Source organism: Oryctolagus cuniculus, chromosome 11 (assembly GCF_964237555.1).
Source record: "Oryctolagus cuniculus chromosome 11, mOryCun1.1, whole genome shotgun sequence".
In the NCBI taxonomy this organism is placed as follows: domain Eukaryota; kingdom Metazoa; phylum Chordata; class Mammalia; order Lagomorpha; family Leporidae; genus Oryctolagus; species Oryctolagus cuniculus.
The window spans coordinates 56,012,523-56,034,303 of NC_091442.1; the positions used below are offsets into that span (position 1 = coordinate 56,012,523).

The following is a 21,781-nucleotide window of genomic DNA, read 5'->3' on the forward strand; positions in this document are numbered from 1 at the left end:
CTGACAGACCCAGAGGGGCGGCTCAGCTCCTGGTAGGCAGTCCCCCACCATAAAGGCCATCACTGCCCACTGCCGGCATCCAAGGCCAGCCATGCCACCCACCCACCAAAAACCCACTGTCCCCAGGCATCACGCCATCCCTGTGTGCTCCTCAGATAGGGTTGCTATTGGCCACCATCACCCACGCGAGTCTCAGGGGGCCTGTGTGGCTCCCAAGCAGGTATTTTTTTTTAGCAAGTGTTTTTATTTTTTTAAGACTTATTTATTTTTTGAAAGGCAGAGCAACAGAGATTGGCAGAGAAAGGGGTAGAGAAAGAAAGGGGGGGCTCTTCTGTTCACTGGTTCATTCCCCAGATGCCCATAACAGGGCTGGACCAGGTAGAAGCAGGAGCCAGGAACTCCATATCTGGGTCTCCCAGGAGGGTGCAGGGGCCCAGGTATGTGGGTCATCCTCTGCTGCTCTCCCAGGCACCTTAGCAGGGAGCTGGATCCGAGGGGGAGAAGGCAAGACGCGAAGGAGCACTCCGCTGTGGGGTGCTGGTGTCACAAGCCGTGGCTTAACCTGCTGCACCACAACACCAGCCCCTTCATTTTATCTTTGAATTTGACTCTAACTTTTTTTTAGAAACTTATTAGAAGGACGGATTCAGAGACAGTCTCCCTCTTGTTGGTTTATACCCCAAATGCCCACAACAGCCGGTGTTGGGCTGGGGCCAGAGCCAGGAGCCAGGAGCCAGAAACTCAATCCAGGGCTCCCACGTGTTTATCAGAGCCAGGAGTCGAACCCAGATACTCCAGTGGGGATGTGGGCATGTTCCCCACCAGGCTAACTAAAGGCGTGCTCCTGCCCAGGACTCCCCATATCCATCTCAAACAGCCTGCAGCACAAGACATCATTTATTAGCTCCCGAAGTTGGGAGGTTCAGGGGCGCATCCAGCTCTCAGCCTAGCCAGGTGAGGGCTCAGTGACGTCACCAGGACCACTTTCTCCACTTCTCTCAGCTCTGTCTCCCTCTGCTGTGGTTTCATCCTGGGACAGGTCACATTCACTCTGTGACAAGGCCGGCCACCGCGGGAGTGCATCTCTCCCGATGCTTCCAGCTGATGGTCCCAGGCTGAGTCTTCAGGCTGCGTATCTCTGAGCCAATGCCTGTGACGAGGGAACAGAATGCTGTTTGCATTAGAACCAAGGCAGGCGCCAGGCCCCAAGGGAGGAGCAGTCAGCCCCACCCAGTACAGAAGTCAGGGCAAGGGGCGGGGGCTGCGGCGTAGCTGGTAAAGCTGCCGCCTGCAGCACCAGCAGCCCATGTGGGCACCAGTTTGAGACCTGGCTACTCCACTTCCAATCCAGCTCCCTACTGATACAACTGGGAAAGCAGCGGAGGATGGCCCAAGTGTTTGGGCCCCTGCACCCATGTGGGAGACCTGGAAGGAGCTCTTGGCTCCCGGCTTCCACCTGGCCTTGCCCTGGCTGTTGTGGCCGTTTGGGGAATGACCCAGGCGATGGAAAATCTCTCTGTCTCTGTCTCTCTTTCTGCCTCTGCCTCTCCTTCTCTGAAACTCTGCCTTTCAAACAAATAAATAAGGCGGGGGGGGGGGGGCGCAAAAAGATGGGATTCTCTTTGTCCATACAGGCAGAAATGACAGCTGCTTGTTACATCCATTCATGCGAAAGTACACAGATAAAGACCCGGAAATACAGAGATGTAAAGATAGCAGCGTCCACATGGAGCCCTCATATAAATACAGATTCTACCTGCCCCAAGTCCGCCTTCTGTGCCTTGTCAACACAGTCTGGGTCTCAGATAAAGAAGAGATTCAGCGCAGGCTGTAGGACCTCAGAGGGGGGCGGGAGAGGCCCTGGGCAGGCGGAGCTTGGAAAGTAAGGCGCTGGGTGCAAGGGACAAAACTAGAGGTGACCTGGGCGGGGTGGGGAGGCATGGGGCACAGCCAACAGGATGTGGCCCTTGACTGCAGGGCTGTGAGTCCAGAGTGATTCACAGATGCACTTCCGGTTAGCTACCTGCTGCACCTGGGCACCCTGTGCTCCAGCCAGACTGGTGCATGCACCTGGCCGTGGGCCACGGGGCTTACCCTCACCGCCGCGCTCAGCCCAGCAGTTTCAGCGCCAGCTTCTCGGAGACAGGACAGCCCCTCCAGGCATCCGAGAGCAGACGCTGCAGAGTAAAGGGGTCGCCCTTGCCTCGTTGGCTTTGCACATCTCTCCCGCCACGGGGCTGCCTTAAAACCGCCATGTGTGCTGCTGAGGGCCTACTATGTGCACTACGTCTAAACTCAGAGACTCTGCCAGGGACACAGTGCCCGCGTCCACCAGGCCTTGAATGCGCGTAACGAGCAGCTCAGCGGGCTGACATGGGTGAGAGAGAAGGGGCCTGGGCCTGGCCCCCGTGGGCTTCCGATCCCTGTGACTACGGCTCCCAGCACCCCTCGCTGCCCGTGCCCTGCCTGCCCTGCAGCCTCACCCCACGCAGCTTCCCCCATCCCGCATGGTCTTCACCACCCGCACCGAGGCCATGTGACCAGCACCACTCTGAAACACGTGTCTGATACGGCAACCTCCTTGCAGACAGGGCAGTGTCCCGGGCACTTCCTGTTCTCTGCAGTGCCTGCCTGGCCCACCGGTGGGGGCTCAGAGGTGTTGAGGTGTGGAGGGTGCAAAGAAGTTTGAGGTGACAGCGGGACTAGGAGGAGGGGTCTCTAGGAGAGCCATAAGGAGATAACAGGCAAAACTCTGCCTGCATGCAAACCAGAACTTTGCAAATCCAGGTGCCAGGGAGCCAGCCATGCAAATGGAGCCCTGCCCCCCATGCTCACCCCCCTTCTCGAACTCAGCCCAAGACCCTGCCCTGCTGCTGCTGACCGGTGGCGGCGGTGATGGGCGGAAGGATGACGATAGAGGTGGCTCTCACCGACTGAGTTCCTTTGAAGCGTCAGAGCTCTCCCGCAGGTTACTCCTAGTCCTAACATAACCCAGGGGGAGGTAGCATTACCCCATTTTACAGATAAGAAAACTGACACTCCGGGGTCTTCAGTTGGTGTGACGGAGTTAGACTCTGAACCCAAGTCTAATCCTGTCGTGGAGAGATGATGTCCAATTGTTATTATGTTTTTATTTATCTGAAAGGCAGAGTTACAGAGAGAGAAGGAGAGACAGAGAGAGATCTTCCATCCGCTGGTTCACTCCCCAAATGGCCACAACGGCCATTGATGGGCCAGGCTGAAGCCAGGAGCCAGAGCTTCTTCCGGGTCTCCCACGTGGGTGCAGGGGCCCAAGCACTTGGACCATCTTCTACTGCTTCCCCAGGTGCATCAGCAGGGAGCCAGATTGGAAGTGGAGCAGCCTGAACTTGAACTGGCACCCACATGGGATGTCGGCGTCAGACACAGCAACTTAACCCACGAGGCCACAGCGCTGGCCCTGCTGTCCGGTCATCAAGAGCAGTCTTTGAATGTTCTTCATTAAGAGGAGCGATCAAGTCGATAACCCAGAGTAGAAACAGGACACTCACTCATCCAGATTACCTGTCCCGTGTTGGGGCTACCTGAGGGACTTGGAGAGCTCCCCAAGGCTAGCACCTGCTGTCTCGTTGGCTGCCCTGGCCACACTATTAGAAGCACCCAGCAGCTGGAGTTGCTTGCGACTTCAGCATCCCACATCCGAGCCCCCGTTCTGTCAGCAGAGAGGAGTGGAATAGGTCCTGGTGTTCATGCAAGGAAGAACCCAGACGTGAGGCAGAGGGGTCAGCAAGGGGGCAGGGCATCCGTGAGAACAGACGTGCACCTCTCCAGACAGAGTCAGGGGGAGAGAGAGTGCCCAATCATTCAGACAGGGAAAGCCGGGGTCCCCGGTCTGCTGGAGGCCGGGGGGCGGCTCAGGCGAGCGCTGAGCGCTGAGCGTACAGTCTGCGCTCACACTGGGGCTTAGAGGGCAAGGAGGCCAGTGCACCCCGCTGTCTCTCCTTCCCTCTCTCTCTTCTCCTGGACAAAGGGTTTGCGTGGAAGAGCATTCCCTTAGGGCCCCTCCCTGGGGGAAGGCTGGGGCCTCCTGAAATCTATCAGGGCCTGGGCAGGACTCTGCGGTGTACAATACAGGGCTGCTTCCAAGGAGTGCTTTGCTGTCCTTAGGGCCCTCGCGTACACATAGGCTAATTTCTAACTTCCTCCCTAACAGTGCCACTGCTGGCTGCTCAGCTTCCGATCCAGCCCCCTGCCAATGCACCTGGGAAAGAAATGGATGATGACCCAAGCACCTGGGCTCCTGGCACCTATGTGGAAAACCGAGATGCAATTCTTGGCTCCTGGCTTCAGCCTGGCCCAGCCCTGGTCGTTGCAAGCATCTGGGGAGTGAACCAGCAGATCAAGACCTCTCTCCCCTCTCTCTTTCTCTCTGTCTTTCCCTTTTGCCCTCTAGCTATGACTTTCAAATAAATAAATACATCTTAGAGAGAGAGAGAGGGAGGCGGAGACAGTCTCCCAGCTTCCCTGGACTGTAAGGGCTAAGACAAGTCCAAACATGGACACGATTGACACAGTGACCCATGCATAGGTCCTGGAGAAACAATCTGCTGACCTGGACAGTGAGTAGGGGCTGGGCCTGGGCCAGCTCAAGCCAGCTTTGCCTCCAGGATGTGTTGGGCTCGCTGCCATGGCAACACCACGGCATTCTGCGTTGTTACATTCCTCACCAAACTCCAGGCTGAGACACCCACTCCCCAGGGCCACACCCCAGCCTCTCTCCTGCCCAGGTGACCGGCCAGGGAGCACTGGGAGAAGCCTGAGCAACAGAAGTAGCTTCTAGAACATGGGAGGCAGAGGAGGGAAAGCCATCTCTTTCCCAGACCAGAGCCTCCTGCTCAGTGTTCAGTGGCACCGGAAGGCAAAGTGCCAGGCCGGCGGCTCCCACATCTCCCACAGGAACCCTCCACCCCCAGCTCCCCCAGGGCTGCATCCTCTTCCACTCGGCTGTCAGCTCCTACGCAAACTCTCTTTCCGCCTGGCCTCCCTCTCTGCCCCTGCAGCCTCTGGTACCTCCTCCAGGAAGCCCTCCAGGCAGCCTCGCGCTCCCAGGCTTCTCCCTCTAGTCCTCTAGCCTGCAGCCTTGCACTGTGCGCTCTGAGCTCTGACCTGGGTTTCCCAGAGCTGGACGTAAGCCTAGGCAATTCCCGGGCCAAGGAGTTCTCCTAAGGTGCTGATTACAGTTTTGTTCGTGCCGGAGCTATGAAGGAAGACGTGTCCTATGCATTTTAGAGCCGAGGACCTAGCCTAAAGGTTGCAAGGTAGCCTGAGCTGCAGGCACTCCGGCACTGACCCTGCAGCCTCTTGGCTCCTCCCTTCCCCCTGTCCCTAGAGGACGGCTATGCCAGGCACTCCCTGGGACTTTTACAACCCCACTAAATCCTCACAATGAAACCCACGAGGAAAGTACACACAGCCTCATTTTACAGCCAAGGATACGGAAGCTCCAGAACTTTCCACACATTTCCTAAGGTCAGCCTAAGCGTAGAGTCAGAGTGGCGGCCAGCTCTCCTGGCGGCCACCCAGAGTCACCTTTCCCCCTGCGCTGGGGCTCGCCAGAGACAGGCAGCGGGAGTCAGGAGACGGGACTGCAGATTCCCTGGCTGGGCAAGATATGCCTGCGGCCAGCCGGCACCCCTGGAGAAAGGAGGTGCCTCCCGGAAGGCCTGCAGAAGCTCCCCGCTGACCCGGGCAGCCGAGGGCCCAGCGACTGACGAAGGGCAGCTTGAGGAGCCCCCCCGGGCTCTGCCCCCTCCCTGGTCCTAGGCTCCTCCCTCTCTGCAGAGCTGTGACCTCCTCCAGAGCCCTCCAGAATTTGTGACGAGAAGCAACTGTTCTCGGATGCGTGACTAGAATTAAACAAATCCAGGCAGGATTCTCTTTACACAATTCCTGGGACAATGTGGAGCAGCAGGAAAGCAAATTTGAGGATCCTATCCCAGCTTGATTCTCCTCTCCACCAGGTCTCTAACTCTGTGACGGGGAAAGTGTCACTTCTCCTCTCTGTGTCCCAAAGGGGAGGGACGCTTGACCTCCACATCCAGTCGTAGTGGGGATTAGATCCTTGATTGTTGAAATTACTAAATTAATTTTCTCTCTTTGAAAGACACACTCCAAATGCCCACCACAGCCAGGACCGGGCCAGGTCAAAACTGGGAGTGTGGAATTGCATCGGGGCGCCCACATGGGAGGCAGGGACGCAGCTCCTTGAGCCGCCACCTGCTGCCTCTGAGGGCGCAAGAAGCTGGAACTGGAAGCAGAACCGGGATTCGAACCAAGGTTCTCCAACACAGGTTGTGGGCGTCCTAAGAGGTGTCGTAACAGCTACACCAAATGCACACTCTGATTATTATTTTTTTTTAATTTATTTATTTACTTGAAAGTTACACAGAGGGAGAAGGAGAGGCAGAGAGAGGAGAGAGAGGAGAGAGACAGAGAGAGAGAGAGGTCTTCCATCCGCTGGTTCACTCCCTAAGTGGCCACAACATCCAGGGCGGAGCCAAGAGCTTCTTCCGGTTCTGCCACGTGGGTGCAGGGGCCCAAGGACTTGGGCCATCCTCCACTGCCTTCCCATGCTCATTAGCCAGGAGCTGGATCGGAAATAGAGCAGCTGGGACTCAAACCGGCATCCGTAAGAGATGCCGGCACTGCAGGCTCACGGCTTAAACCGCTGTACCACAGTGCCAGCCCCAGAAATGATTCTCTTGACCCTTCTTTCTGCCTGGGGCAGGGGGCAGAGCCTTTGAAACAGGAGGGTCCCACACAGGGCCAGGCCTGCCCGCACTGCAGAGGGTGATCAGGCTGAGGGTGTGGGGGAGGGGGCAGCAGGCCAGGGTGAGGCAGGAGGTGCTGAGCAGGTTTCTGGAATGGGGCTCCCAGGCCTATTCTGTGATTTCCTGTGAATTCCTGGGAAAGGCTGAGTCAGACAGAGCCAGGCGGGGGCTATCAGCCTTATCGCCACCGCCCCCGCCTCCAACAGCGCTTAGGAGAGCCGTCTCTGGCTTCTGGAAGCTGAGGCTGACTCAGGGCTGGGGGCGGGCAGCGGGCCCCTGCTGCGTGCCCAGATCACCCTGGGACGTGCGATCCGTGCGATCTGTCAGAAGTGAACCGGGAGCCTGTTTGATGGAGGTAGGGGCAGGAGGATGGGGCCTCACAGGTCGGGGGGATACCCCGTGTCCTGTAGGCAGCCTCAGATCAGAATCCTGTCCCGACCCGTGGGCTCTGGGTCTGTCGCCTTCATTCTCACTCTGGGACGGGCTCTTGGGTGTGCGGCCTGCTACCCTCTCTCGCCCACCCAGCATTCAAGGCCTTGCCAGCAGTGGGAGCAGGCAGCCGGCCTAGCCGCCTCCTCCCTCCCAAGCCGATGTCCAGAGCCCTGAGCCGGGTGCTAAGGAGGAGAAAGGAGGTAGTGTTTTCCTTCGCTCCCTGCACCCCCGAGAAATTCCTCACTTCGTGCAGGTGCGAAACAGCCCCTGGGTGGGGGGGCTGCCTGAGCCTCCTGGACACGTCCACACTCTCCCTCTGCCCGGGGTGGGCCTGTCCCTGTCCCCCCTCCCCCAGCCACCCACTCCCAGATGCCCCACTGGTGCCCAGCCGCACTGATCTACAAACACCGCTTTGATCCTCTCCCTTCCCCACTGCCTCCAGAATAAAGGAATAAAGGTCAAATTCCTCACTGGCCAGCTGAGGCTGAGCCTTCCCTACCTGGTACCAGCTGCCCTCCCCACCCCACCCCTGCCCTTCTTCCTGCGGCACCCTCCCCACCCCCACCTGCACCTGCTGAAACCTTACCCTTCCCGCAGGCCCTGGCTCCAGGACACCTCATTCATTCTGCAAACATTTACTGAATGAAAACCATACACCTGGCCCCTCCCCCACCAAGCCTGCCCCAGTCATGCCTGCTGTAACTGCTGTAAGTGGCTGCTCCCAAGAGACCCCGGGAGCCAGCCTTTGATCCCCACCCCTGGGCTGGGTGCTGCTTGCCCTTGGGCACGGCCGAGTTCCCTCCCTGATTGTAAACCCCGGGGGCGGCCACCAACCCTGCACTGAACATGGACAGCTGAGGCCACGCTCTTCCTATTTGCTCCCTTGGGTCCTCACAGTGACCTTGGCAGGTCAGCATTTCCTGTCCTCGGTCACAGATCGGGAACCCAAGGCTCCGAGACGCAGCCTGGCCAGCAAGTGGTGGCCCTGGCACCAGGCACCAAAACACCTCCCTAAAAAGCAGGCCTCTTGGGTCTGCCTCAGCGGCCAGCCCAGGAGCTGCTTCGATTCACTGAATGAATGAATGAATTCAGTCTTACCCTGGGGAGTCTGAGCCCCCCTCCCTTCCCCTCCCTTCCTTTTTTCCTCTGTCCCCACCCCCCACTCGAAGGATCCAGAAGACAAGAAAGAAGCTGTGACTGCTTTCAGGGATACCAAGGGTTGAAACCAGGCCACCCCAGGCCAGAAACAACTCCCCCGCGGCGGGTAATCCAGACCCCGGTGCGGCCAATGGGTCCAGGTGAGTCCCAGCCCTCCGTCCGCCCCAACTCAAACCAGCAGCACATAGATGGGGCACGAGGGGGTGGAAAGGGACCTAAATTTGGTGACTCACCGTCCTTGGGCCTCCCCTGGGGACTGAGGGGGTGGCTGGACACTTGAAATTCCAGCCAGCCCCATGGGAGACAGTTGGGTGTCAGTGAGTTGGACCGGAGGAGCAAGAGCTCTGTTTATTCCCCAAATGAAGGAGTAGCCATGGCAACGGAGGCCAGAGCCATCAGGGCTGGGGCAAAGGTCCTGATTGGGGGTGGAGTCTTGCGGGCCAGACCCAGCGGGCCCTGCTGGCAGCTCCCAGGAACCGGGCCGGCAGCCGGGCCGTGCCAGCAGGGCCTCCTCTGATCGAGCACCCCCTGGTGGGCAGAGCCTGACCTGGGAGCCTGGGGGCGGATGCCCATTTCACAGGTGCACAGGTCCTCGCGCCCCTCCCAGCCCCACCTGTGGGCCTTCTCTACTGAGAAGAGACAGACTCCAGAGGAAGGCGGGGCCTGGGGGCTCTTGGAACGGAGGCAGCCGGGCCGGGGGCTGTGTGGGGGTGTCAACTAAGGAAGAATGGAGATGGCTTCTGAAGGATAAGAGGGAGCCCCCTCGGAGGGCAGGGGAGACCAGGGCAGCAGGTGTGGGGCACAGGTGACCCTGTCACCTTTTCCCTTCTGCCAGTCAACAAAGTTGCTCGGTGCCCAGAAGGGTCTCCATTGCTGCCCCCACCATTTTTTTTTAAGATTACAGAGAAAGAGAGAGGCAGAGACAGAGAGAAAGAGAGGCCTTTTTTTTTTTATGACAGGCAGAGTTAGACAGTGAGAGAGAGACAGAGAAAGGTCTTCCTTCCATTGGTTCACCCCCCAAATGGCTGCTACTGCCGGCGCACTGCACTGATCCGAAGCCAGGAGCCAGGTACTTCCTCCTGGTCTCCCATGCGGGTGCAGGACCCAAGGACCTGGGCCATCCTCCACTGCCTTCCCAGGCCACAGCAGAGAGCTGGACTGGAAGAGGAGCAACCAGGACAGAATCCAGCGCCCCAACCGGGACTAGAACCTGGGGTACTGGTGCCGCAGGCAGAGGATTAGCCTAGTGAGCTGCGGCGCCGGCAGACAGAGGCCTTCTATCCACTAGTACATACCGCAGATGGCTGTGACACTCAGGGCCAGGCCAAAGACAGAAGCCAGGAGCTTCATCTGGGTCTCTCATGTGAGTGCAGGGCCCCAAGCACTTGGGCCATCTTCCGCTGCTTTCCCAGGTGCATTAGCAGGAAGCTGAATTGGAAGTGGAACAGTCGGGACACGAACCATCAGCAGCCATATGGGATGCTGGTGCCGCAGGTGGAGGCTTAATTCACTGTGCCAATTCAGCTCCCTGTTACTGCACTTGGGAAAATAGTGGAATTTGGCCCAAGTGCTTTGGCACCTGCCCCAATGTGGGAAACCAGGAAGAAGCTCCTGGCTCCTGGCTTCTGACTGGCCCAGCCCTGACTGTTGTGACCATTTGGGGAGTGAAACACTTGATGGATCTCTCTCTCTCTCTCTCTCTCTCTCTCTCTCTCTCTCCATCCCCTCCTTTCTCTGTATCTCTGCCTTTCAAATAAATCTTTGGGGGTAAAAAAAAAGAATCTTGGCCTTGAAAGTCAGGCTCCTTCTAGCTGATCGCATTCATAGCCAGGGGGGCAATGGCTCCAGACCCACATCTGCAGGTACTCATGGGAGCTGCAGTCATCCCCTGGCTGTCCCTCTACAGGTCTCAGAGTGACATCATTGGTAGACAACAGGAGAGGGAGGGCTGGAGCCCCCCCCACACACACACACACACATCCTGGGGGTGGTCCTGGAGCCTGCGTCGCTGGGGGGTTGTGAGGGTGAAAAGGCGGGATGTGTACAGCCGGTGGAGTCAGGCCTGGAACATCCCCGTGCGCAGAGCTGTGGGCCATTGTCGCTGCTGTGCGCTGCTTCTTTGTACACCCTGTTAGACACCAAGGCCAGCCCTCCATCCTCTACATTTCCCGAGTCTTCTTCGCTGCCTTCCGCGGGTTCTCTCGGTCAGAGCACTCGTCATCACTCGCCCACTGGGCTCAGTAACCTCCACTCTTGTCCCTTCATTATAGCCAGCTAGAACGATCTCACCAACATGTATTTTTTAAAGATTTATTTATTTATTTGAAAGGCAGAGTTACTGAGAGAAAGGGGAGCAGAGAGAGAGAGAGATCTTCCATCCACTGGTTCACTCCCCAAATGGCTGCACTCCCCAAATGAAGCCAGGAGCGAGGCATTCCATCCGGGTCTCCCACATGGGTGCAGGGGCCCAAGGACTTGGGCCGTCTTCTGCTGCTTTTCCAGGCCATAGCAGAGAGCTGGATCGGAAGTGGAGCAGCTAGGACTTGAACCGGCATCCACACGGGATGCCAGGATGCCACAACACCAGCCCCATACTATAAATCATGTTAACAAGAGAAACGTGATCTTTGTGAGAGGACAAAGGCGCCTGGCCCAGACCTGGAGGAGGCAGGGAACTTCCCTGAGGGAGTAAGAATACTTGGACTCAGATACGAAGGAAGAGTAAGTTAGCAGAAGACGCTGTAAGGAGGGAAGAGAATGATCCGGAGTGGGGAGTTGCCTGTGCCAAGACCCTGGGTCAGGAGACTGGAATCAAGAGGGAGACAGGTGCAGGAGCAGATGGGGAAGGGGAGGGCCTCGTCCGCTGCCTCCAGGTTCTGGGTCTTTACCATTAAAAAAGAATAATTCGATTCTATTACTCTTTTTTTTTTTTTTTTTTTTGACAGGCAGAGTGGACAGTGAGAGAGAGAGACAGAGAGAAAGGTCTTCCTTTTCCATTGGTTCACCCCCCACCAATGGCCGCTGCGGCCGGCGCACCGCCCTGATCCGAAGCCAGGAGCCAGGTGCTTCTCCTGGTCTCCCATGGGGTGCAGGGCCCAAGTACTTGGGCCATCCTCCACTGCATACCTGGGCCACAGCAGAGAGCTGGACTGAAAGAGGAGCAACCGGGACAGAATCTGGTGCTCCGACTGGGACTAGAACCCGGTGTGCTGGTGCCCAGGCGGAGGATTAGCCTAGTGAGCTGCGGCGCCGGCCCTCGATTCTATTTTTCTTTTTGCTTTTTTTTTTTTTTTTTTTTAAGATTTATTTGAGAGTCAGAGTTATTGACAGAAAGAAATCCTCTATCTGCTGGTTCACTCCCCAAATGGCTGCAATGGCCAGAGCTGTGCCGATCCAAAGCCAGGGGCCAGGAGCTTCCTCCAGGTCTCCCATGTGGGGGCAGGGGCCCAAGGACTTGGGCCATCCTCCACTGCTTTCCCAGGAGCATTAGCAGGGAGCTGGATCAGAAGTGGAGCAGCTGGGACTTGAACCAGTGCCCATATGGGATGCCAGTACCACAGGAGGAGGCTTAACCTATTATACTATAGCACCAGGCCCAGGACCTAATTATTTTATATTAAGAATAATTTGGGGGCCAGCACTGTGGCGTAGCAGGTAAAGCCACTGCCTGCAGTGCCAGCATCCTATATGGGCACTGGTTCTAGTCCCAGCTGCTCTGCTTCTGATCAAGCTCTCTGCTATGGCCTGGGAAAGCAGTAGAAGATGGCTCAAGTCCTTGGGCCCCTGCACCTGTGTGGGAGACCTGGAGGAAGCTCCTGGCTCCTGGCTTCAGATCAGCCCTGCTCCGGCCATTGCAGCCATCTGGGGAGTGAACCAGCGGATGAAAGACCTCTCTCTCTCTCTCTTTATGTCTCTGCCTCTCTGTAACTCTGCCTTTTAAACAAATAAATGAATCTTCAAAAAGAGAGAGAGATGATGATGTGATGACAACTTAGGGCGACAGCAGTGGGGTGGGGTGGGGGGGCTCCAAAACAAGGAAGGACCACGGGAACACAGCTGGAGCACACGCTGGAAGCGGCCACGGCGTCAGGGTGAGCAGACCCAGTGTGCACGCCTCCAACAACAGAGCTCCTTAGCCTCTTTTTTAAAGAGTTCTTCATTTATTGGAAAGGCAGAGTTAAGATAGAGGGAGAGAGAGAGAGATCTGTCGTGTGCTAGCTCACTCTCCAAATGGCCACACACGCCAGGCCTGGATCAGCCCAAAGCCAGGAGCCAGGAGCTCTATCCTGGTTTCCCACATGGGTGACAGGGGCCCAACTCCTCACACCACCACCTGCTGCTTTTCCAGGTGCATTGGCAGGAGCTGAACTGGAAGCCGAGCAGTAGAGCCTAGGACCTACGCTCTGATAGGGGATGCCAGCATCGCAGGCGTCAACAGCCATCAGCACTGGCCTCCAAGGTTTTTTATTTCATTTACCTGAAAGTCAGAGAGAGAGAGAGAGAGAGAGAGAGAGAGAGAGATCTTCCATCCACTCTGGTTCACTCCCCAGATGGCCGCAGCAGCCAGGTCTCCCATCCAGGTCTCCACATGGGAGGCAGGGGCCCACGTGCTGGGACCATCGTGTGGCTGCCTCCCAGGGTGCACACCAGCAGGAAGCTGAGTGGGAAGTGGAGGCAGAACCAGAATCCAGGCCCTCCAATACGGGATGCAGGCATCACAAGCAGCAGCTCAACCCAGGACACACAACACTCACCCCCACAGAGCTGTTAGAAACATAAAACAGAAATTGACACAACTGAAAAGAAAAATAGACACGTCTAAATTACACTTGGAGGGGCTGGCATTGTGGTGCGGTGGCTTAAGCCGCCACTTACAACTCTGGCGTCCCATATCTAACAGCCAGTTCTAGTTCCAGCGGCGCTGCTTCCAATCCAGCTCCCTGCCAATGTGCCTGGGAAAGCAGCAGAAAACGGCCAGGGGCTTGGGCTCCTGCCGCTCAGGTGGGAGACCTGGATGGAGCTCCAGGCTCCTGGCTTCAGCCTGACCCAGCCCAGGCTCTTGCAGCCATTTGGGGAATGAACCAGCAAATGGAAGATATCTCTCTGATTTTTTTTCTTCTTTCTCCTTCTCTTTCTTGCTTTCTTTCTTTTTTTAAAAAGATTTATTTATTTAGTTGTAAGGCAGAGCTAGAGAGAGAGAGTCTTCTATCCACTGGTGGAGCAGTGGGGACTCCAACCAGAGCCCACGTGGGATGCCGGCACTGCAGCCTGGGGCTTTCCCGCTGTACCACAACGCCAGCCCCTTTCCCTCTCTTTCACTCTGCCTTTCAACTAAATAAATTTTAAATAAAAGAAATTGTATTTTAAAAAATGTTAAAAAAGAAAATAATGCTTAGATAATTCAATACTCCTCTCTTGGTAATTGATAAGACAAACAGCTGAAAAATTGGCAAGTATACATAAGACCTGAATAGCACTAGCCACCAATGTGACCTAACTGACACAAACAAAGTTGCACCCAGTGATAGCAGAATCCACCTTCACCCAGCGCTGGATCCACGTTCTTTCCAAGGGTATGAGAACATTCGTCAAGATAGATCACATTCTGGGTTGAAAAAACAAGTCATCAAACTGAAAAGAAGTGAAATCATACAAATATGATGTCATCAAAGGCAGAATAATATCTGGGAAAATGTGCAGATATTTGGCAATTAAACACATCCTTCTAAATAACCGTTAGGTAAAAAGAAGTCACAGTGGGGCCGGCGCTGTGGCATAGCAGGTAAAGCTGCCGCCTGCAGTGCCAGCATCCCTTATGGGCAGTGGTTTGAGACCCGGCTGCTCCACTTCCCATCCAGCTCTCTGCTGTGGCCTGGGAAAGCAGTGGAAGATGGCCCCAGTGCTTGGGGCCCTGCACCCGTGTGGAAGACCTGGAGAAGCTCCTGGATCCTGGCTTTGGATCAGCTCAACTCCAGCTGTTGTGACCATTTGGGGAATGAACCAGCAAACAGAATCTCTCTCTCTCTCTCTCTCTCTCTCTCTCTCTCTCTGTAACTATGCCTTTCAAATACATAAACAAATCTTTTTAAAAAGAAGTAGCAAGGGCATTTTAAAAAAATACTTTGAAATAAATCAGAAACTATGGGACACAGCAGGGGACTCTGGACCGAGCAGTTACGACAACGTGCCCGGGATGCCCACGAACCCTTCCACAGAGCCTGGCTCAGGTCCAGGCTCTGCTCCCGATTCCAGCTTCCTGCTAATACACACCCTGGGAGGCAGCAGTCCAAGGCTTGATGACCTGAGTCACCGCCACCCACACAGGAGACCAGGGTAGAGTTCTGGCTCCCAGTTTCCACCCAGGGCAGCCCTGGCTGTTGTAGGCATTCAGGGGAACAAACCAGCAGTTGGGAGATCTGTCTCTCTTTCTCTCTCTCTCTCTCTCTCTCCCTCCCACTCTCTCTCTTTGCCTTGCAAATAATTTAAAGAGCAATTAGGATGATACTGATAAAGCAGTACTTACAAATGTATAGTACTAAACACTTACAAGAAAGAACAAAAAAAGCCGTGATATAAAAACCTAAGCTCCCAGATTAAAAAAAAAAAAAAAAACAGGCAAATGAAAACTAATGCAAGCAGAGGGGAGGGAATAATAAACAAAAGAGCAGAAACCAATGACAAAAACCACAGGAAAACAGTAGAGAGCCAATGAAAGCAAAAGCTGGTTTTTTTGAAAAGATCGATATGGTTAAACTTCAAGCCAGATTGATTGACAGTGGGGGCAGGGGGGAAGGGAGGGATGAGGACGCAATTGCCCAATCAGCAGTGAGTAGTGAGTGAGGTGACCGGGACATTACCGCAGAGCCTATGGATACTGGAAGGAGAGTAAGAGGGGTGGGCTAGTGGGTGCCTGTGTCCCACAGGAGTGCCTGGTTCCATTTCTGGTCCCAACCCCTGCCTGCATCTTCCTGCTAATACAGACCTTGGGAGGAGACAGTGGTGGCAGCTCAACTAGCTGGGTTTTGAAAACAAACAAACAAACCCGGATTTCTTCATTTGAAAGGCAGAGTTACAGAGAGAGAGGGAGAGAGAGATGGAGAGAGAGGTCTTCCATCCGCTGGTTGGCTCCCCAGATGGCCACAGTGGCCAGGGTTGGGCCAGGCAGAAGCCAGGAGCCAGAGCTTCAAGGGGTCCCCCACAGGGTGGCAGGGGCTCAAACATTTGGGCCATCTTCTGCGGCTTTCCCAGGCCACCGGCAGGGAGCTGGATTCAAAGTGGAGCAGCTGGGACGAGAACTGGCGCCAGCATCACAGGCCGGGCTTAACCCACGGCACCACAAGGCTGACCCTAAGTAGCTGGACTCTTGGGCGACCGTGACGGAGCTCCCTGCTCCAGCTTCAGCCTCAGCCAGGGTCTGAAGTCTTCAGCATTTGAGGAGTGAACTAGCGGACGGAAGCTGGCTCACTCGCTCTCTCTCTCCCCCTCCTCCTCCTCCTTCACCTCCTTCTCAAATTAAATTTTTTAAACTAAACAAGATGGGGGAAATGATAAGAATAGAAAAGGATAATAAAGGAATACTGTGAACAGCTTGTGGCTTATAAATTTGGCAACTCAGGTGATGAAATGGGCAAATTCCTTAAAAAAACACCAGCTACCAAAATGCATGCCAAAAGAGTAAGGTAACCCAAGCCATTCTGTATGTATTAAAGAAATTGAGTCATTGGGGCCGGTGCTGTGGTATAGCAGGTAAAGCCATCTCCTGCAGTGCTGGCATCCCATATGGGTGCCAGTTCAAGTCCCAGCTGCTCCTCTTCTGATCCAGCTCTCTACTATGGCCTGGGAAAGTGGTAGAAGATGGCCCAAGTCCTTGGGCCCCTACACCCACGTGGGAGACCCAGAAGAAGCTCCTGGCTCCTGGCTTCAGATCAATGCAACTCCAGCCATTGTGGCCAATTGGTGAGTGAACCAGCGGATGGAAGACCTCTCTCTCTCTCTCTCTCTCTCTCTCTCTCTCTGCCTCTCCTTCTCTCTTTGTGCAACTCTTTCAAGTAAGTAAATAAATAAATAAATAAATAAATCTTAAAAAAAAAGTAAATGTCAATGCATGATTAAGAACTCCTGTTAAACTACAAGTAGGAGGGTGGCAACTTCCTCAACCTGATGAGGAGTACCTACACCAAAAGCTAATATCAGAATGTCACTCAAAAAATCAGGAGCAAAGCAAAGATACTCAGTTACACCACTGCTAGTCAACATTGTGCAAGAGAGGCTACACAAGGTGGTAAGTCAAGAAAAAGTAATAAAAGGCATGCAACTTTCATTAGACAAAAAGAAGAAATAAAAACCTAAAAGAACCTACACAAATGCTGCTAGAACTAATAAGAGCTTATTAGCAGGACTGCAGGACAAATGATCAACCCATAAAAATCAATTACATTTCTATATTCTAGCAATGAACACTGGAAAGTGAAATTGGAAATGCAATCTCATTGACAATCAGCTTGAAAACACAAAATACCTTCCAATCAAACTAGCAAAAAAAAAAAAATGCAAGATTTGTACGTTGAAAACCACAAAACAGTAATGAGAGAAACCATAGCAAAACTATCCGATTAGAAGAGGCACTGAGTCCATAGACTGGAAGACTCAGTGTTGTTAAGGTGCTAACTTTTTGGGCTGGCGTTGTGGCACAGTGGGTTAAGCGGCTGCTTGCAATGCCTGGCATCCCATGGCAGGGTGGAAGTCCCAGCTGCACTGCTTCTGATTCAGTTCCCTGCTAATGTGCCCGGGAAAGCAGTTGCTTGAGCACCTGTGCAAGCAGTGGAAGGTGGCCCAAGTGCTAGGGCCCCCTGCCACCCATGTGGGAGACTTGGATGGAGTTCTGGGCTCCTAGCCCAACACAGCCATCTGGGAAGTGAACCCGTGGATGGGAGATCCCTCTGTCTCTCCCTCTCTGTCACTCTTCCTTTCAAACAGAATCTGTTTATGATTAGGATTAGGATTAGGATTAGGATTAGGATTAGGATTATTTAAAAGACAGAATTACAGAGAGAGAGAGAGGAAGAGAGAGAGAGAGAGAGAGAGATCTTCCATCTGCTGGTTCACTCCCCAAATGACCACAACAGCCAGAGCTGAGCTGATTTGAAGCCAGAAGCCTCGAACCTCCTCTGGGTCTCCCATGTTGGTACAGGGGCCCAAGGACTTGGGCCACCTTCCAGTGTTTTCCTAGGCCATAGCAGAGAGCTGGATCGGAAGTGGAGCAGCCAGGACTTGAACTGGCACCCATATGGGATGCTGGCACTGCACGCTGGGGCTTTAACCCACTGTGCCACAGCGCCGACCCCATCAAATGGAATCTTTTTGAAAAATGATGCTGACTCTCTCTGAATCAATCTGTATATTTTTAAAAATCATTTATTTATTTATTTACTTACTTACTTACTTATGAGGCAGAGAGACAGAGCAAACTCCCCACCTGCTAGCTCACTTCCCCAGTGCCAAAGCCAAAAGCCAGGAATGCAATCCAGGTTCCCTGGACAGGCGGCAGGAACCCAATCACTCGAGCTGTCGCCACTGCAGTCCAGGGTCTGTGCTAACACAAAGCTGGAGTCAGGAGCCAGAGCCAGGTACAGACTCTCTGACACAGATACAGGCATCCTAACCAGCTTCCTAACTACCAGGCTAAACACCTGCCCTGGTCTATAAACTTCACACAACCCCAATCAAAAGTCCCTGTAGGTGTTTATAGAGAAATCAGTAAATGGATTCTAAAAGTGTATATTAAAAAAAGCAAAAGGCCTGAAGTAGGCCCTTTGGAAAAAGCAGAATAAATTTGAAGAACTCACCTAATCTGCTTTTAAGATTACCATAAAGATACAGCGTTACCGCCAGGAGAGAAATGGACATCAATGAATCACACTAGAAGCCAGGAATAGAACACCTGGAGCAACAGGATTCGCAACAAGTGGTATGGGACAATCAGACAACCATATGCCCCCCAAAACACCAACCTCATACCTTATCCACTCCAGGGGCCGGCGCTGTGGTGTAGCAGGCAAAGCTGCTACCTGCAACACTGGCATCCCTTATGGCCACCGGTTTCAGTCCCAGCTGCTCCACTTCTGATCCAGCTTCCTTCTAATGCACCTGAGAAAGCAGCAGAAGATGGCCCAAGTGCTTGGGCCCTGCACCCACGTGGGAGACCTGAATGGGGTTCCACACTCCTGACTTCGCCTCCCAGTGCAGAAATCTGGGGAATGAACCAGCAGATGGTAACTCTGTCTCCTGGCTTCAGCCTGGCCAAGCTCTGCCTGTTGTGGCTGTTTGGGGGAGCAAACCAGTGGATGAAGGCTCTCTCTCTCTCCCTATCACTCTGCCTTTCTCTCTTTTTCCTTTATTTGTTTTAAAGATTTATTTATTTATTTGAAAGTTATTTATTTATTTATTTATTTGAAGTTACACAGAGAGGAGAGGTAGAGAGAGAGAGAGAGAGAAAGGTCTTCCATCCGCTGGTTCACTCCCCAAATGGCCACACTGGCTGGAGCTGAGCCAATCCAAAGCCAGGAGCTTCTTCCGGGTCTCCCACATGTGTGCAGGGGCCCAAAGACTTGGGCCATCCTCCACTGCTTTCCCAGGTGCATTAACAGGGAGCTGGATTGGAAGTGGAGCAGCTGGGATTCGAACCAGTGCCCTTAAGGGATGCCAGCACTGTAGGTCGAGGCTTTAACCCACTGCGCCACAGAACTGGCCCCTTATTCTGCCTTTCAGATGAAAAATGTAAATCAAATGATAAATGTTACTGTGTGCAAACTGTGCCTCAATACAATTTTTTCAACACGAAAGAACAGACGAGGGTAGGTCACGGGTTCAGAGTTTTATGTGATTAAGTCAGAGCGTCTTTGAAACAGTAGGTCACTGTGCCGCCTGTTCTAGCTGGAACTCCCTGTCTCCCAGCCGGTTCTCACTCATCTGCTAAAACCCCACCCCAGCATTCCTCCACCGTGAGGTCTTCAGCCTGGACTGTGAGCTCCAGGACAGCAGCATCTGACTTTCTGTATTTGTTTTCAAAGATTGACTGATTGGAAGCTGGAGAGGGAGTGGGAGAGTGGGGGGAGGTGGAGGGGGAGCAGCTACTGGCTCATTCCCCAAGTGACCACAACAGCCAGGGCTCTACTGGGAGGAAGACAGAAACTCCATCTCCCAGATGGGTGCAGGGGCCCAAGCACTTGGGCCATCATCTGCTGCCTCCCAGGTGCGTTAGCAGGGAGCTGGATCGCAAACCAAGTAGCTAGGACTCGAACCAGCACCTGAATGACATTTGTCTCCTGCTCTGACCCAGGTCCCAGGCCTCACACCGCCCTTGCTCTCCATACACCTGCTGTCCGGCGCTCTGCTTGCCTTGGCTTCCCCGCCGAGAGGGCACAGTTTTAAGCCTGGGCTTCTTCATGCCCGCCCTGGCAGTGAGGTCGACAGCTCTCCTCCCTCCCAGCCCCGGAACGCAAGAGTGGTCGGTCTCATCATAACGCCACACTGTGTAACCCGCGCTGGGACCTCCAAACTCATCCTCACGTTCTTCTGTGCCATGTGGGTGACCCCGTAGCACATCATGTCACCCCGTCTCCTCCCACGTGCACGCCGCTCTTCCGATTGGCGGAGAGGCACCCGCATGTGGAGGTCACAGGCGCCAAACCCCAGCTCTGCCACCACCGAGGACTATCACTTTCAGGCGACAGCTTAAGTGTCACTTCCTGTTGTGGGCCGCATGAGGGGCTCCTGGGGCCAGCTTCCATGGTTCCTCCAGCTCACCCCAGGGTAACATCAGCCACAGTGCATTGTCACTGCTGTTTAATTGTCCATCAGCCTGATCTCCCCACTTTTTCCTCCTTCCCCTACTACGAATTTCCTGATAGCAAATTCTCTGCCTCCACTTAGTCACCAGCCCCACCCCCACCCGTCCTCAGCCTTGGCCCACAGCACCCTGCTTGCTGGAAGGACTCTGCTCCGGGGCCCCTTTGCAAAGTGACCCTGTGGGTTCATCCCCTCTGCTTTCCTCACACCTGCCTCTCTGCCCACTTCTTCCTGGGAGCCACAAGGGGTCTGGGCCTCCTCTCTTTCTCCTGTCTCTCCCTCCTCCCTCCGTGCCGACTGCCCCTTCCTTGTTCTGGTCTTTTTCCTTCTCCTGTACCTGGCTTCCACCCACGTCTTCTGGGGGTTCTGGGGATGGGTAGCTCCAGACAGAACCCCTGCATACGGCTATGCAGAGTGTTCACTTGTACCAGGGCGCCCGGCCAAGGAGACGAGCAGGCTGCCTCCTTCCAGTATGCATAGAGGCCTCTGGGCTGCCTGTGCCTCCTGCCCCACGCCTCTCCCAGGCTCCTGCCTTGCTTTTCTAGCTGCTCACAGATCTGCCAAGTCAGAGCCAGGGAGACAAGACTGACAGAGACATGACAGGTTGGCTAGATGACTGCTTTTTTTTTTTTTTTTTTTTTTTAAGACTTACTTTTTTGGGGCAGGCACTGTGGTGTAGTAGGCTAAGCCTCTGCCTGTGGTGCCGGCATCCCATATGGGCATCGATTTGCATCCTGGCTGCTCCTCTTCTGCTCCAGCTCCCTGCTAATGGACCTGGGAAAGCAGTAGAGAATGTCCCAAGTGCTTGGGCCCCTGCTCCTGCATGGGAGACCTGGAAGAAGCTCCTGGCTCCTGGCTTTGGATCGGCACAGCTCTGGCCATTGCCGTTATTTGGGGAGAGAAGCAGCAGATGGAAGACCTCTCTCTCTGTAATTCTTTCAAATAAATAAAATGAATCTTTAAAAAAAAAGATTTACTTTTTTATTTGAATGGCAGAACGATAGAGAGCAAGAGCAGGATCTTCCATCTGCTGGTTAACTCTTCAAATGCCCACAACGGCCAAGACTCGGCCAGGCTGAAGCCAGGAGCCAGAAACTCCATCCAGGTCTCCCAAGTGGGTGGCAGGGACTCAGATACTTGGGCCACCCTCTGCAGCTTCCCAGGCATGTTAGTAAGGAGCTGGATCAGAAGTGGAGCAGCCAGGACTTGAATCCGTCACCACAACGCCTACCCCAAGCTGGATGAATCTGAGACAGGTCACCATTCGCGCAGGGAGCAGAAAGTTAAGAGGGTGGTGACGGCCAGAGGCATAAGGAGACTGGGAAGGAAGGGAGTGGGCAGGGCAGACAACAAGGGAGGGAATCACAAGGGCTGGAGCAGGGGACTGTCACCTGCGCCCCGCCTCCCCCCTCCAGCACCTGCCAGGCCCCTCGGAAAGTTCATTTCCGCGCAAAAACTCTTGACATCCATGCATTACGAGGCATCTTCCAAAGTTCATGGCAGCAGTAGGTGTTTAGCCGAGTGGTTAAGAGGCG

The 21,781-nt window shown here is 54.4% G+C and overlaps 1 long non-coding RNA gene across 1 annotated transcript; it reads right to left on the minus strand.

Annotated features, from left to right (window-relative positions):
* Positions 1-879: 879 nt before the first annotated feature.
* Positions 880-8,603, minus strand: LOC103348274 (uncharacterized). Its single transcript, XR_011380054.1, has 3 exons — positions 7,828-8,603; positions 4,592-6,626; positions 880-1,150 (listed from the first exon to the last, which is right to left on the minus strand). It is a non-coding gene; the product is annotated as an uncharacterized lncRNA (long non-coding RNA).
* Positions 8,604-21,781: the final 13,178 nt, after the last annotated feature.